The sequence below is a fragment of the Muntiacus reevesi genome, chromosome 7 (genome assembly GCF_963930625.1).
Source record: "Muntiacus reevesi chromosome 7, mMunRee1.1, whole genome shotgun sequence".
Classification (NCBI taxonomy): Eukaryota; Metazoa; Chordata; class Mammalia; order Artiodactyla; family Cervidae; genus Muntiacus; species Muntiacus reevesi.
This window is the reverse complement of record NC_089255.1, coordinates 61,120,364-61,136,553: the sequence shown is the minus strand read 5'-3', so window position 1 is coordinate 61,136,553 and position 16,190 is coordinate 61,120,364. Positions and strand designations below refer to the sequence as shown.

At 36.6% G+C, this 16,190-nt stretch overlaps 1 pseudogene; it reads right to left on the bottom strand.

Moving 5' to 3' along the window:
• Positions 1 to 14,763: 14,763 nt before the first annotated feature.
• Positions 14,764 to 15,559, bottom strand: LOC136172636 (voltage-dependent anion-selective channel protein 3 pseudogene; annotated as a pseudogene).
• Between the last annotated feature and the right edge of the window lie 631 nt (positions 15,560 to 16,190).

Here is a 16,190-nt window from a genome sequence, read left to right as displayed (position 1 = left end):
AAACTCCAATACTTTGGCCACCTAATGGGAAGAGTTGACTCACTGGAAAAGACCCTGATGCTGGGAGGGATTAGGGGCAGGAGGAGAAGGGGATGACAGAGGATGAGATGGCTGGATGGCATCACCAACTCGATGGGCATGAGTTTGAGTAAACTCCAGGAGTTGGTGATGGACAAGGAGGCCTGGTGTGCTGCAATTCAAGGGGTCGCAAAGAGTCGGACATGACTGAGCAACTGAACTAACTGTACTGAGCGACTTCACTTCACTTCACTTCACTTCACTTCACAGTCTTGTTTTATTCACATTGTTAAAGTGTAAAATACTTATCTTGTTACACAAATGTGAGCATAACCACACACATCTGTTATAGAAATTCCTAATAAGATGTCAATTAAAGAAAGAAAATATAAACTTTTATTGCTAATATCTATGTTAGGTGCCAAAGTATAGCAATTTTCATTTCATTCAGCTCTCTTATACTGTTTAATGCACAGAAGTATACAAATGTTTTTCACATCCTTACCCACTGGAAACTCTGCAAATCAAAGTTTATTTCTTGTAGTTGCGAATAATTACGACATTCACTCCTCTAATCATAGAACTCAAACCTACTATATATCTGTTGTTGTCCTATATTTTTCTCTATTCAGAAGATGAAAGTAGGCATAATTTTGGGGTCTTTTTTAAATTACAAAATCCAATCAGACTTAACTAAGATTTATGTGTTTTTTTTTTTTTTAAATATAACATTTGTGATACCTGCTGGTGCACATATAATTGTAAAAAATATCACAGAGATCTAATGTTCACTTTACTAATCCCCCACCACCTCAAAAAGCATCTTTTTTAAAGCATTCTATAAATAAACCATAATACATTATCACAACTAGGATACTGATAGTGATACCGTCAAGACATAGAAGATTTTCATCACCACGGGCCTCCAGTTGCCTTTTATAGCCACCCTCACCTTCTTCCCTCAGCCACCTTCTCCTTAACCTGTGGCAAACATTAATGCATTCTCCATTTCTATAATTCTGTCATTTAAATAATGTTATATAAGTAGAATCATGCAGTATGCAACTCTTTCGGATTAGCTTTTTCACTCAGTATAATTCTTGGAAGATTCAACCAGGCTGTTGCATGTGTCGATAGTCTGCCCTATTTTATTCTAAAATAGTATTTCACATTGTAGATGTATCATAGTCTATTTAAACATTCACCCGTTGAGAGCTATCTATATGTGTTTCAGTTTTTGGCAATTATAAATAAAGCTTTTAAAAACTTACATGTATAGATTTTTCTGTAAATAAAAGTCTTTGTTTCTCTGGGATGCATACCTGGAAATATAAACGCTGGGTCATATGGAAATTGCATGTTTAGTTTTTTGTTTTTGTGTTTTTAATCTAACAAGCTATTTATCAAGGTGAAATCAGCCTTTCATGCCTGGAATAAACATACCATAGATACCATATACAATGTTTACTACTGCTAGATTCTGTTTGCTAATATTTTGTCAAGGACTTTTACTACTATATGTATGAGGAATATCAGTTTGTAGTTTTCATTTTTTGTATGGTTTTTGTCTGGTTTCGATATCAATCTAGTACTAGCTTCTAAAAATTAACTGGGAAGTCTTCTCTCTTCTATTTTCTGAAAGACATTACGCAGAATCTGTTTCACTTCTTTTTAAACATTTGGTAGATTTCAGTAGTGAAACCATATGGACTTGAAGATTTCTTTTCTTGTAGTTTTCAAACTACAAGTTAAATTCCTTAAGAGGAGTTTAAATTAGGCAATTTAAATTGCATATTTCATAACGGTGAGTTATGGTAATTTGTGTTTTTAGAGGATTTAGGCTAATTTGTCAAGTTAACATACAAAGTATAGGGATATTCTAAAAGGGATTGTATGTGTTCTTACTCATCCCAATAACCAGCAGTCTGAAAACTTCAAATTCTATACTTTAAAAAGAATTGCTTATGAATCTAAAAGCATTTGGTTGGAGTGGCAGAAGATGGTGGAAACACTTCCTGGTGATGGAGGCAATGAAGATAACATTGTGCTCCTTGCTCAACCTGCTAGACAAAGCAGAAAATCTTGGACATGACAACAAGTAACTGAGGTACAATCCTGATGTGTTGCTGAAACCACAGAGTTCTGCTAGTTGCAGCACTCCCTTCCTCCCTGGTTGGGATGGCCCGGCATGAATGATTGAGGCATTCTCCTGCTTCCTAGTTAAAATCTGCAAGTGTGGGCTGCCATGACACTCTCTCACCCTCTGGCTGGGCCTAGCAAGTATGAGGAGTCTCAGTATCATCCTCTTCCTGCCAAAAGTCAATTCAACACTCTTCAGTCTTCTGGTTGGGGCCAACGAAAGCAAGCAGTCACGGCATCCTCCCGCTACAATCAAAAAGCTGACATGTAGACACAGATAAGGCACTATCACACTGTAGTGCTGAAGCCCACAGGCACATCATTTTCCTGGTGATTTCCTAGAGCAAGAGAGCAAGCCTTCCCCCTACACTTTCAAATTTCCTAGCTAAAGAAAATGGGTATATGCAATCCACACAAAGGATACTCCTTGACTTCCTGGCCCTTGTGGCCAAGGGGACTGGTGATTCCAAGCTCCGCGATACCACAACAATCAGAAAGAAAGTTATTGGCAAGCTATCACAGAGCAGAAATTTCACAGATAGAAGACAAACACAGTCCCAGACTTCCTGTGAAAAAGGACTGATAAGACGAAAGACTAGTGTTTGTGATCTTACCCAAATATCTGCTAAAAAAAATCACCTGTCTATTTAACAAAATGTGATTTTTTTAAATTCATGTATTCAAGACAGGAAAACATTAACGATGGAAAAGACAGGAATTTGAGTTGGGTAAGACAAATGGACAGAACTAGCATTTACTGAGTATCACCTAACTGTTATGCACTGTGTTAGACAACTTAAAGTATTAATCACTTTTTCACCATTTTCTTATCTTTGTTGTAGAGGTGAGAAAAATTAAAGATGAAGGAAATGAGCCAGCTGGCCCAAGATTACACAACTTGTGAAGAAATTCATCTGCAAAATCCATGATTATTCTCTTTCTAATTTATTTATTAAATTAATGGTGGCTTTGTGGTTGACCAGAGATATTTCCAAATATAAATAGATATGCTAACAACTCTAAATAATTTCCTAAGTCAATCAAAATCACATCAAAATTGAAAGCCAAATTCATAACTTAAAAGATAAACTTACCTATAAAATGAAATCTTAAATACTATCTTTAGAAAACATTATTTACTTGGAGAAAACTCCTTGGTTTTCAATATTCTTAAACTTAACAAATAACTGAAAAACAATATTCTCTCAACTGGACATAAGAGGCCAAAAGATATAAGTCCCAGGATAGGATCAACCATGGGGACTGAGAGCTAAGAGAAATGGTCAGAGAAGCTCAGCTTGATCTTCCAAAGGAACAAGTGAAGCTGGGGTGGAAGTTTCATCAGATTGCCTCAGAGGATGAGTACTAACTTTATTATACCTGAGATCTTCAGAGTCTCAGAGAGGGAAGGGATGATGAACTCATCACTGATGGGGAGGCACTGACAGGCCGTTATTCATCATAAAAAGTTGACCTAAACTAGTCAGTAATTTTCAACAAGAAGAGGGATAACAGAACCTAGAACAGGGAATGTAACTTTTTTCTAGCAAGTATGATGCAAGAATCTCAGTTCAGGAGAGCTATTATACTACTCAAAGATGTAGTCAGTGAAGAACTAAACATTGCTATTTTTCACAATAACTAGAAAGGGAAAGATAAAACTTCAGATGGTAAAAGGAAAGATAAAACTTCAGATGGTAAAAGGAGACTGCAAGGGAGACTGCTATGGAGGTCTTCCAGAGTTCAGGCTGGCGAGTCTTTAAAACACATTATTACTAGGTGTTTCATTATGGAAAAATAGTTAACCTTTCTGAGTCTGTTTCTCACCTGCAAAATGGACTATCATGAGGACTGAATAAGGTTTTTAAATATAAATATTATAGTGTAAGCTAAGAGGTTACTGAATACAAAGTGAGCACTCAGAAAATTTTTGCTATTAACTAGGGACAGAATGTGAAGACTGGAAACGTGTGATCTGGATAGCAATGCTATTCTGTCACATGAATCTCTCCACCTCTCTTTCCTCTGACTCTTCCTATATTTGCATTTGTGCATGCTCAGTTGCTTCAGCCATGTCCAATTCTTTGCAACTCCATGGACTGCAGCTCTCCAGGCTCCTCTGTTCATGAGATTCTCCAAACAAGAATACTGGAGTGGGTTGCTGTTCCCTCTTTCCGTGATCTTCGTCACCCAGGGATTGAATCCACAGTTATTATGTCTCCTGCATTGGCAGCCAGGTTCTTTACCACTGGCGCCACCTGGGAAGCCCCTTCATATACCTAAGTCAATGCTGTAAGCAACGCCAAGAGTTTACATAAAAAGAGTCTCAGTACTGCTGGCAACATCTAGATAATATATATTTATTACAAAAGGTATGTCCAATACTGATTTCATTTCTCCAGGATTCCTTCAAGTACATCTTATCTCTGGGCCTTCAAAGCACAATAATTTGTTTCAAGATCAAGACTGTGAAATAGGAAGATTCTGAGCTGACCTCTCTAGTAGGTACACCAAAATTGCAAATACATATAGAACAACTATCTCTGAGGATTACCTTAAGACTGACAGAACAGATTTTGTACAGTTAAGGATATAAAGAAAAGGTCAACTGAGATAGAAAGGAGAAGTCAAGATGCATTCTAGGCAGAGCCCACACGCCTGTCATAGCCACCCACAAGCAAGAGGAATATCACAACTGTAAGAGGGCCCCCTGAAGAAGAATGGGTCTGAACTCCACTTTAGTATTCCTGGCATGGGGGACCTGAACCGGGAAGACAGACTCCCATAGCATCTGGCTTTGCATGTGTTTTATTCCTTTGTTCTGCCTAGCTACATGTGCAAACCCTAGTTAAAAGTAATTAGAGGGGAAAATAAAGTAACTTAAGGGAAGTTCTGAAACTACATAAGATGCAAAAAGGTTGAATAAAACATCATACTCTTCCCAACAATGAAAAACCTTTAGGTAATGTATAAAATCATAATTTGAATCCTTCAGAAAATTGAGATTACAAGTCAACCAGATGATGTGGATTTCAAAGACTGAGAGTCTCTTCCAGTGAGAGATGAAAACACTAAACTCTTATTATTGCCAGAGCATAGGAAAAAATAACTGATAACAAAACAGCTGAGTACTTTAACAAAATCTTAAATCTGGTTATGCTTTAGTATGACAGTTTAAAATCTCTAGAAGTGTCAGATATATAAGCTACATCAACTTGTCAGATTTTTTCCAAGGGCCTCTGTAATAGGTGCTCATAAAGAATTGGTGACAGGGCAGGAGACTCAAAAGAATTCCCCTCAAAAGACACACAAAACGTCTGCCTAGGTTCTATAGTGGAACAGGCAAATCTGTAGAAGCCTACCTGATCTCTGAACCCTGTATGAAAATAAAGTGAGGATCAGCAGTCCTTAGAGAAAAGGCTATGTACTATCTCACATGCTAGACTTTTCTGTGCTATAAAGCAAATATTGGCTTACATTAAGTGAGAAGCAGGAGATTCACCCATACAGCAGACCAGCTCTAACAAGGCTCAAGCCATCTGTCAATGAGAGAGAAAGGAAACACTTTCATATCTGGTCACTACCTGTGTGCTCAGTTGCTCAGTCATGCCTAGTTCTTTGCAAACCCACGGACTATAGCCTGCCAGGCTCCTCTGTCTATTGGGATTATCCAAGCAAGAACACGAGAGTGGGCTGTCATTTCCTTCTCCAGGTATTACTACCCTAACACCACAAAAAAGTTGGCTGCCACTGGGAGAGGAGAAAAAAATCCTTTTGTTCTCCAGATGCTGCTATGATATTTATATAAAGTAGAATGCTACTGTCACTGATACTAGTGAGGGAATCTCACTTGCACTCAACTTGTTCCTCACCACCAATAAAAGACAAAGTTAGACTGCCATGGGAATGGAAGCAAGGGGAAAGATAACCCATCCTTGTAAAAGTCACAAGTTGTCTACCATTAGAGGATGGGGAAAATTGAAAAAAATCTACCCCTGCGATTTTGTCTGCCTCACACACATAATGTCTGCTTCAGACTCATGTTGTATTAGGACAGAGATATCTCCCTATACCCACCATGATCCTTTACCAAATCCTAGGCAATAGCAGCCTGACAAAAAAAGGAACTAAAGCAGAATGACTTTGTTATGAAAGCATATAGGGCAGCACACAGGGCTTGCTGAAAGCTTAGGGTAGAGAAGAAATACTGGGAAAATCCTCTGGAACTCCAGCCCACAGACATGGGCAAGCTAAGACAGTTCACTACAAAAGAAGTTTGAAGACTTTGGTTCACTGAAGGTAATCATAGAAACAAAAAATGTAAACCCAGTACAATTACTAACTAGATTTACTTTAGCTACACACAAATGGCTTAACAGAAGTGTTATTTATGCCCATTACCGGGCATAAGTAATATATACTTCAGTTTCTATTGTTCTTTTATCACAATGTACATCATTTTTCAAGAATTATAAGACATACAAAGACAAAAGAAAAAAGTCAAGAAAAATGAACCAAATGTCAAGAGATAAAAGAGTTAACAGAACCAGGTCTGCATATGCCCAGATATAGAAACAATATTGAAATAAGCATGATTAATATGTAAAATGGCTTCGCTGGGGTCTCAGATGGTAAAGAATCCAACTGCAATACAGGAGACCCAGGTTCAAATCCTGGGTTGGGAAGATCCCAGGAGGAGGAAATAGCAACCCCACTCCAGTATTCTTGACTAGAGAATTTCATAGACAGGGGAGCCTGGTGGGCTACAATCCATGGAGTCACAGAGTTGGACACGACTGAGCGAATAACACTAATATGTAAACTAATCTAGTGGAGAAACAGGACAATAAACATAATCAGAAATTTTAAATGGAGTTAAGAAACTATTAAAAAAGATCATGTACATGTTAGAAATTTTTAAAAATACATCTGTCCTGAAGAATTCCTCTGTTGGTTTTATTAGCAGATTGGATGCAGCAAAGAAAAAAAAATTATACTTTAAGATAGTTTAATAGAAATGATCCCTATGAAACAAAGAGGGAAAACAATTTAAAAAAAAGTTAGCTAACAGTAACAAAGAGAAAAATGCATTCAAAATCTGTGAGACAAAATAAAACATAATAAAATACCTATAACTGGAATCCTAGAGAACTGAAGAGAGAGCCAGACAGACACAATAGGGCATACAAAATTATTTAAAGAGAAAGAGACCATGGTCATGATTTTTCAATATTTTCATATGACAATAATATACAAATTGAAGAAGCACAATGGATCCTAGAGAGAATAAATTAAAATAAAAAACACTCCTAGGCATTTAATAGCTAAAAGGTGAAGATCCAAAGATAAATAGAAAATATTGAAGACTGCCATTGTGTGAAACATTTCAATCAGAGGAACAAAATTAAAATTATAGCATACCTCTCATCATACACTTTCCAAGTCACAGAACAATAAAATATCTTTAAAGTTCTAAAAGAAAATGTCAAATTAGAATCCTATACACAGCAAACACATCTTTTAAAAGGGTATGATAAAGGACTTTCTCTTTTTTAGATAAACAATTGTTGAGAAAATTTATTGGGTTCAGTGGGACACTGAATCAGAAAGCAAGCTCATGTCAGTGACTTCATATCTTGCTTTAAAATTTGACTTTATTTGGCAGGTTATAGGGAATCTCTGAATTACTTTTTACCTCAAAAAGCAGAGGTCTACCTTCCTACACTGTTGGTCAGAATGAACTGGTAGAGGCACTGTGGAGAACAGTATGGTGGTTTCTTAAAAAAACTAAAAATAGAGCATCCTGCAATCCTATACCTGGGCATAGATCCACAGGAAACAGAAGAATGGATGAAGAAGTGGTACACATATACAATGGAATATTACTCAGCCACAAAATGAATAAAATTCTGCCATTTGGAGTAACATGGATGATCCTAGAGATTGTCATATTGAGTAATATATAAAAAAGACAGATATCATATCTATTATATGCAGAATCTAAAAAATGGTACAAATGGACTTATTTACAAAACAGAAGTAGAGTCACAAATACAGAAAACAAACAGGGTTACCAGGCAGTAAGGGGAAAAGGAAAGAGAGAAACTGAGAGATTGGGATTAAGATACACAAACTACTATATATAAAATAGATAACTAAAAAAAGAAAATAGATAACTATTAAGGACCTACAGGTCACTCTACTCAATACTCTAATGGTCTATATGGGAAAAGAATCTAAAAAAGAGTGGATATATGTATAACTGATTCACTTTGCTATACACATGAAGCTAATACAACACTGTAAATCAACTATACTCCAATAAAAATGTGAATAAAGTCTTTTAGATATTATTTAATTTATTCCTAAAAATAGTTCTATGAGGCAGATGCTAGTCCTCCTCCATGCAGAACACATGAGCAAGGCCCTAAGACATTAAGACAGATGATGGTGAACTGGGAGGCCTAGGTACTCCGGCTCTTTGTCTAATCCCCGTTCTTTCTGTCTCCCTCACCACAGATGCACTTCCCAGTCTTTCCCACCCTGCTGGGACCCTGGAAAGCTGACTTGGGAGTATGGACTCCAGCAAAGATTTCTCTTTCCCTCTACCTTCTGGTTATGTTCAACCAATAAAGAGAATGGAGAGGGATATCTGCATATTTATTCCTCTGGCTTCCTCCTTGTAAGGTGGCTGCTGGCATTAGGCTTTCCTCCATCCAAGGTTACTTCTATTAGGTGACATATCCTCTCTGAGTTCTGGTTAACTATTGCCCTGACCTCATTACTCTGGAATTTCTAGGTATAACACTTATTCTTTAAAAGATAAAGCACCTAGAGTGCTTACACACACTTCAGATTGAGTGTCTTCTTAAATTTTGTGCCTTCAGTCCCTAGCTCCATCCCTGGTCACTCACTATCTAGCACTCCATCTGTTTTCTGCTGAGACACTGACCAGTACATGTTCTATCCATGATCTACTGATCTATTCTGCCTCCTAAAATGCTAAGAGTAAGTTAAATAGCCCTGCCAAACGATGACCATGGGGTCAAGGCTAAGAGACTCAATCTAGAAGCAACACATTTTTAAATAAAATAATAAGAAAAAGAAGTAGCATCTGCCAAGTTGATTTTCATGACAAAATTACCTGTCTACTCTGGAATGATTTGAAAACCATTGTGCCTCTTCCCCCATGTATTTTTCAAACATACCATTGAATTCAAAGCTTTTAGCAACATAGGCATCATCACTGACAATTATTCACACCACTTATAAAAACTTCCATGTCCATTGAAATTATCTTGGAGTTTGTAACATGCTGATCATCAAGCAAATTGCACACAGATTCTACTTCAGTAGCTCTGAGGTGGGATCCTGAATCAATATTTTAATAGGCATTCCGGATGATGCTGATGCACAAGATCCATGGATTACACTTAAAGATACAACTAGGCTATTACTCTACTGATGGTTCATAGGATTGGCATATCTTTTGCTAATTCCATAATATTTTGCTTTCTCAATTATCCATACCATCACCAGGTGCAACTAGGTTCAGTTGATAGAAGCAATGGAAACGTTAACTGCGGTGGCCAGAAGATAGGCATATTCTGGAGTGTAGTGGAAAGTCTCACCTCCAATGGAGCATAAAACAAAATAAAATAATAACAAAAACAATATACAGCATTAGTGAATAACAAAGACTTATGAGTAAAGATTCAAAATAAAGATAAAGATTCATAATAAAGATACTATTAAGTGGCAGAATTAAAGTGCTATTATAGTTCAGTGGATGAATCTGTTTTTAGGTAGACTGCCTTTTTACTGGCACACTAATCTTATTTCATGGGCCTATATAAAATTGTCAAGTTCACTCTGGGTGTATTACTTGTTTAGTTGCTAAGTTGTGTCTGACTTTCTTGCGACTCCATGGACTGTAGCTCACCAGGCTTCTCTGTCCATGGGACGTTCCAGGCAAGAACACTGAAGTAGATTGCCCTTTCCTTCCTCAGGGGATCTTCCAGACTCAGGGACTGAACAAGCATTGCAGGCAGAATCTTTACCACTGCGTCACTGGGGAAGCCCATGGTATCTTACTAAACAAAGTTAGACAGATCTTCAAAAGCACTAAATTTCTATCTTCAAGTTTCAGTAGTTTATGAAGATTAGAGATAAGAATAAACACTATGAAACATATGACATAAAATGATTATTATTCCTTGTTAGTCCTTTAATGGACCAGAACCTGGTGGTTTGGAGTCGATGATGAGAGAGTGAAAGAAGAGGCTAATATTCCCTGGGTTATGCAGCTGACTTCCGCGCTCCAGGGAATCAGCCAGAAATAGAGAGAGAGAGAAAGAAAGAAAGAAAGACACGGGGACCAGAGCTCTGATGGAGCAAAGGTGTTTTAATCAACATGGCGTGGGCATATATACTGTAGTTATTCTCAGCAAAGATAAAGATTAAAATTCCAGACTTACAAAACACAAGGCGAGCCCTATTAAAGAGAGAAGAGGGTACTTAACACCACAATGAGAAACTAACAAAGGAAATGCCTGGATTCCTCAGCGCTGGGAAAGGCGTGCCTCTCCTCTTAATTCCTGAATATTCAGGAATTAATAAGGGCCAAAGGTTTCCTGACAGATCCATAACAACACACGTGAAGCCTCCTGTTAAATGCTTCCTGACACTTCCTTTATATACTCTTTTCCAATCACATTCGTTATAATGACATTTATTATCTACTTAAAATAGTTCCTATACTTCAGTGAAAAAATTAAAATAAATATAAATAAAATATTTCCTTTCTTTGCAATACATACTTTTCATAAATAATATATATGAGAGAACTCTGAGTATAAATTCCTTTATTTTGAATGACAGTTTGCATGTTTTGGTAACTTTTGCTTAAACAATACAGCATTAACTGCCCTAGAGGCTCTCTCTTGTAGTTGTTTTCTATTTTGCATGAGGAAATTTGCAAGCTGAATGCTACAATAACATATTCATTTAATGAGGCCATGAGATGACATGTAAAACACTGATTGTCCCTTCCCTTCCAAATATTTAAATAGAAAAAAATATTCAAATTGTAACATTCAAGTTTTCTGTCAAATGACATCATGTAGCAATTTAAGGGTAGATTTGGTGAAGCAATAATACAACTTCATCACCTCACTTCTCTCAGTATAAGCAAACCAGGTTCTGTTGCTAAAAGTTTTGAATGATTCTAATTTTTTTGGTAAAGAAAATAACTGGAATTATGATGTTTTAAAGCTACAAAGCAAATAATGTCAATCTTGGAAAGCCCTGTTCTGTATCACCTGACTTTCAGAAACAACTATTTCATAAAAGCACCATTTACTTTTGTTTTAATTTACAATTATTGAAATTTTAATAAGGATTTTGCAGCGATATCAGCCATCACATAATGCCAGGAAGGAATTATAACTTTATTGCAGCCCACACTGACAGCCAACTCATAAAAATGAATGACATTCTATATCATAACATCTCATAGACTGTTCAGAATGTTAATAGCTTACTTCATCTTTCTTTAGCGTAATGAGGCAGACAGTGTAACAATACTCAATGTGAAAATGAAGATTAAGAAAATCTGAATTAAGGTAAGAAAGTAACATTTAACAGGATTCAGACAACATTCAGATTAAAAGTTTCAATTAAAACACTGTTAGCAAGCTTTTTAATCACAAAAGCAAAGCTTTGTCACCGAAGACCAATCACTATTTTGAAGAATATTTATTTATCTGTAGACACACTTAGCTCTTCTATTCTTCTATTTTTCACTCAACTTCTATTTATAAAATATTACAAAGTTTCTACCAGCACTGCAGAATTCTTTGACTCAAATGGAACTATAAAAGGTCACTGAATTAAAATAACTGCAAAGAACCTTATAGACACATAACTGAAATAATACTTAACTCTATTAAAACCATTCTTTAATCCAATAGCCTTAAACTTCTACACATTTTTAAATTCTATAGCTTACCTTTGGATTGAGATAAATCCAAAGACAGATGAGTGTACACAAGTTTTTTCTTAAATGTATATATGATTTATAAATATAAATTTTATATAAATACAAAAATATATTACATAATAATATGCTATAATATATATGATTTATCAGTCTTCTCCAATGGCTTAGAAAGTAAAGAACTTGCCTGCAAAGCAGGAGACACATATTTGATCCCTGGGTTGGGACGATCCCCTGGAGGAGAACATGGCTATCCACTCCAATATTCTTGCCAGGAAAATCCCATGGACAGAGGAGCCTCGTGGGTTATTGCCAGACACGACGGAAGTGACTAAGCACATATAATTTATAAATATAAATTCTATATAAATACAAAAATATATTCCATAATAACACATTATGATATTTTATATATATATATATATATATATATATATATATATTCCAGTTCCATGTTTATGGGACTAAAAATGTAATAACCATGAATAAATAAAACAAAGTGAGATACTTCTAGTAGCACATAAAACTTGAAACTGGTTGTCCATCTTTGTAAAACTATACAGCAATACAAAAATTGAGTATTTTTAAATCTCTTTAACTTTGTATGGAATTGAGAAATTCATTTTTGTCATCTTGCTATGCACTACAGAATTTTATAGTTAGTTGGGTTGCCCAAACTGCTGAAATAAAATGGGCAGAGAAAGCAGTCAAGGTTAGTCACAGATGGGGAATAACAGATTTTTCATTCTGAAGTTGAATACAAATGGGGGAAGGTAAAAGTGATTAGAGGGGCTTCTCAGGTGGCACTAGTGGTAAAGAACCTGCCTGCCTATGCAGGAGACATAAAAGATACCAGTCCGAACCCTGAGTCAGGAAGATCCTCTGGAGGAGGGCATGGCAACCCACTCTGGTATTCTTGCCCAGAAAATCCCCATGGACAGAGGAGCTCAGCTGGCTACAGTCCACAGGGTTGCACAGAGTCTGACACATCTCAAGCGACTAAGCACACAAAAGTGATTAGGGACAATTAGCTGTGCCTAATAGACTTCTCGGAGAAGGCAATGGCACCCCACTCCAGTACTCTTGCCTGGAAAATCCCATGGACGGAGGGGCCTGGTGGGCTGCAGTCCATGGGGTCGCTAGGAGTTGGACACGACTGAGCGACTTCACTTCCACTTTTCCCTTTCGTGCGTTGGAGAAGGAAATGGCAACCCACTCCAGTGTTCTTGCCTGGAGAATCCCAGGGACGGGGGAGCCTGGTGGGTTGCCGTCTATGGGGTCTCAGAGTAAGACACAACTGAAGTGACTTAGCAGCAGCAGCAGTAGACTTCTACTACCACTAATATAATAAGAGAATGATAATGTGTCATTTTTGAGAGTTGTCATATTTCTTGTGTGGATTATTTATGATATAAGAAGAAACTAAAATACTAGAAAATACAATAATGTTATTTCATACTTTAAAACAACTAAGATTTATTGCCATGAAATTAAATTTGTTCCTCATTTTTCAAGGTGTTAGAATAGTGTCAATCCCCTTTAATGAGTGCTATGTCATCATTAGCAACTTGATATTTTCAAAAAACTTGTCTATTTAGTAACATTATTTAATTTTTTTTTCATGCTTCTTTATTTGAATGATTTTATTTTCCTATTCAGAGGAGTACAGAATTTCTTGACCATACCAGCTAAACATTTTTAAAAATTTTGCAACTTATGCTTACTGCACATTTGTTTTCATATATTATCTAACTGTAAGAAATCTTTAAAAAAATGTTTGCATTTTCATTCAATTCTTCAGTTACCATGAACTCTTATGGATAATTAAATTTTTTCTGATGGTACAATTATACAGCTACTTTTAAACAGATTTAATGACTTGTTGAAATCTTTGAATTTATCACATTATGTTAATTTTTCTTGGAAAATCTCCCTATATCCTTCAATTGTATTTAATATTTGTTCTATTAGTGCATTATAAATTCTTTTATCTGTGACATCTGACTATGAATAAAAGGAATACTTGCTTCCATTCTCTTTCATTTTCATTATCAACCTAGCTTCATATACTATGACACAAACTATATTTTGGATCCTAACCTTAGGAAATCAAAGTTTATCCTTCCTTTTTAGAAATGCTGACCCTAAACTTTATCCTTTTACACAATATGTTTTTGTTTTCATTTTTTTATGTTCCAAATATGATGGGTTTATTTTATTTTATTCTGATGCAAAACCAAAGATTCCACTATTGTACAGAGGCAAATATGTTACAAGGTCATAAAAAAGTGGTATCTGACATGTAGGATGTGATGGACAACTGGAGGGTTGGGTCAGCTTCTTTCTAACATGACACTACACTATTGCTGAGGAAGACATTTAAAACAGCACTGCAGAACTGAACTGAAATGCAGCAGGACGATGACAACTTCTAGACATTCCTTCAAGTACCTCCCTTAGGATGGACTTGCTAGGTAGGCCTCAGTGTGGAGAGGATTATAACTCTTCAGAATAATAAAAAGTTCACACTATTGAAATTTCACAGAAGAATTTTAAGGCCAAATATAGTGGGTTCATTTCTATTCATCTCTAGGGACAAAGCTGATGCTTTACTCAAAACCTAGTTCAAACCCCAGCCCAAACCTGTGGCCTCCTGCATTGAAGTTCTTTCCATCAGTTAGAGCTGACAGAAGTGAGTTCACTCTGGGTCAAAGTGTCTGAGTATAACCCAATCCAGTCAGACTGGTATTACTTACTTTATCAGATAAAGAAGTTCTATATTCAGGTTGTACTTAGCACGGATGCCGAAATGGCTGTCATCACTGCTGGTCATCCACATTAGGTTTATTGGTGTTTCAATCATCTTGTTCACCTTTTGGTAGATGGGCCCTCCAAACTCAGTGCCATTGTTCATGTGAGTGTGCAGCTGGAAGTCTGCAGCCACGTAACCCAGGGGAAAATTAATCTGTGACAGTTTGGATTTGGCTGTCAAATTTCATCTGATAGCCTGCAAACCAACTTTCAAAGGCCAGCATAGCCCAACCATAGATGGTTGGCCTAGAAAAATCTATATCAATGTTACTGTCAGGACTGAAACAATCCTGTTCATATGAGGCCTTTAATTTCCCACTCTTCTTTTCTTTTCTTGATACCGCTTTGAAAAATGGTATCAAGAGTCAGTTTCAACCCTTCAGCCAACTTATTCTCCAAAGAGATTTCTCTTCCAAGAGTACTGTCTGTGTACCACTTTTGGGTGAGAGTCAGTCCACAGTTACAGATTTTGTATTTGACCTCTAGGTTGCCCTCCCTATATTGTTATAAGCATGACCAGAAGTAGAAAATTCCACTCCACTACATAACTTGGTTCTCAGATCTATTTGACCATCTATCCTTTGTTGAAGACATCCTTGGCAGCCTTTCCTAGGTCACAGTAAGTCAGTGTTACACATATCTCCAATCACAGGGCCTGAAAGTAAGTTTTAAGTGATATCTACCCAGGTGACTCAGGGTTAAAGAATCTGCCTGCCAGTGCAGGAGACACAGTTTCAGTCCCTAAGTTAGGAAAATCACCTGGTGAAGGAAATGGCAAACCACTCCAGTATTTTTGTCTGGGAAACCCCATGGATGGACAGAGGAACCTTGAGGGTTATGGTCCATGGGATCACAAAAGAGTCAGACACGACTTAGTGACAAAACAATAACTATTGTTAAAGAACATAATTTAGCTGTTCACTCTCACAAAGACAAAGACAACATATACTTTCCAAAGAATTAAAATGAAAAGAGAGACCTCTTTTGGGCAGGCCTCCTATGCTGGCCCTAGTCCTCCTTGCTGATACCTGGATAAGTAGCTTGATATTTTTGAACATTAACTTATCTCACACATAACATGGGCATATCTTTTTTGTTTTACCTTGGTAAATAAGTAGGCTAGCTTGAGCTATTTTTCCCTCCTTTCTTGTCAAATTTGAGTGTTTTAAACATTGCTAAATTTCACAAGAGTAAAATAATTTTCAAGAATGATGTGGATCAAATC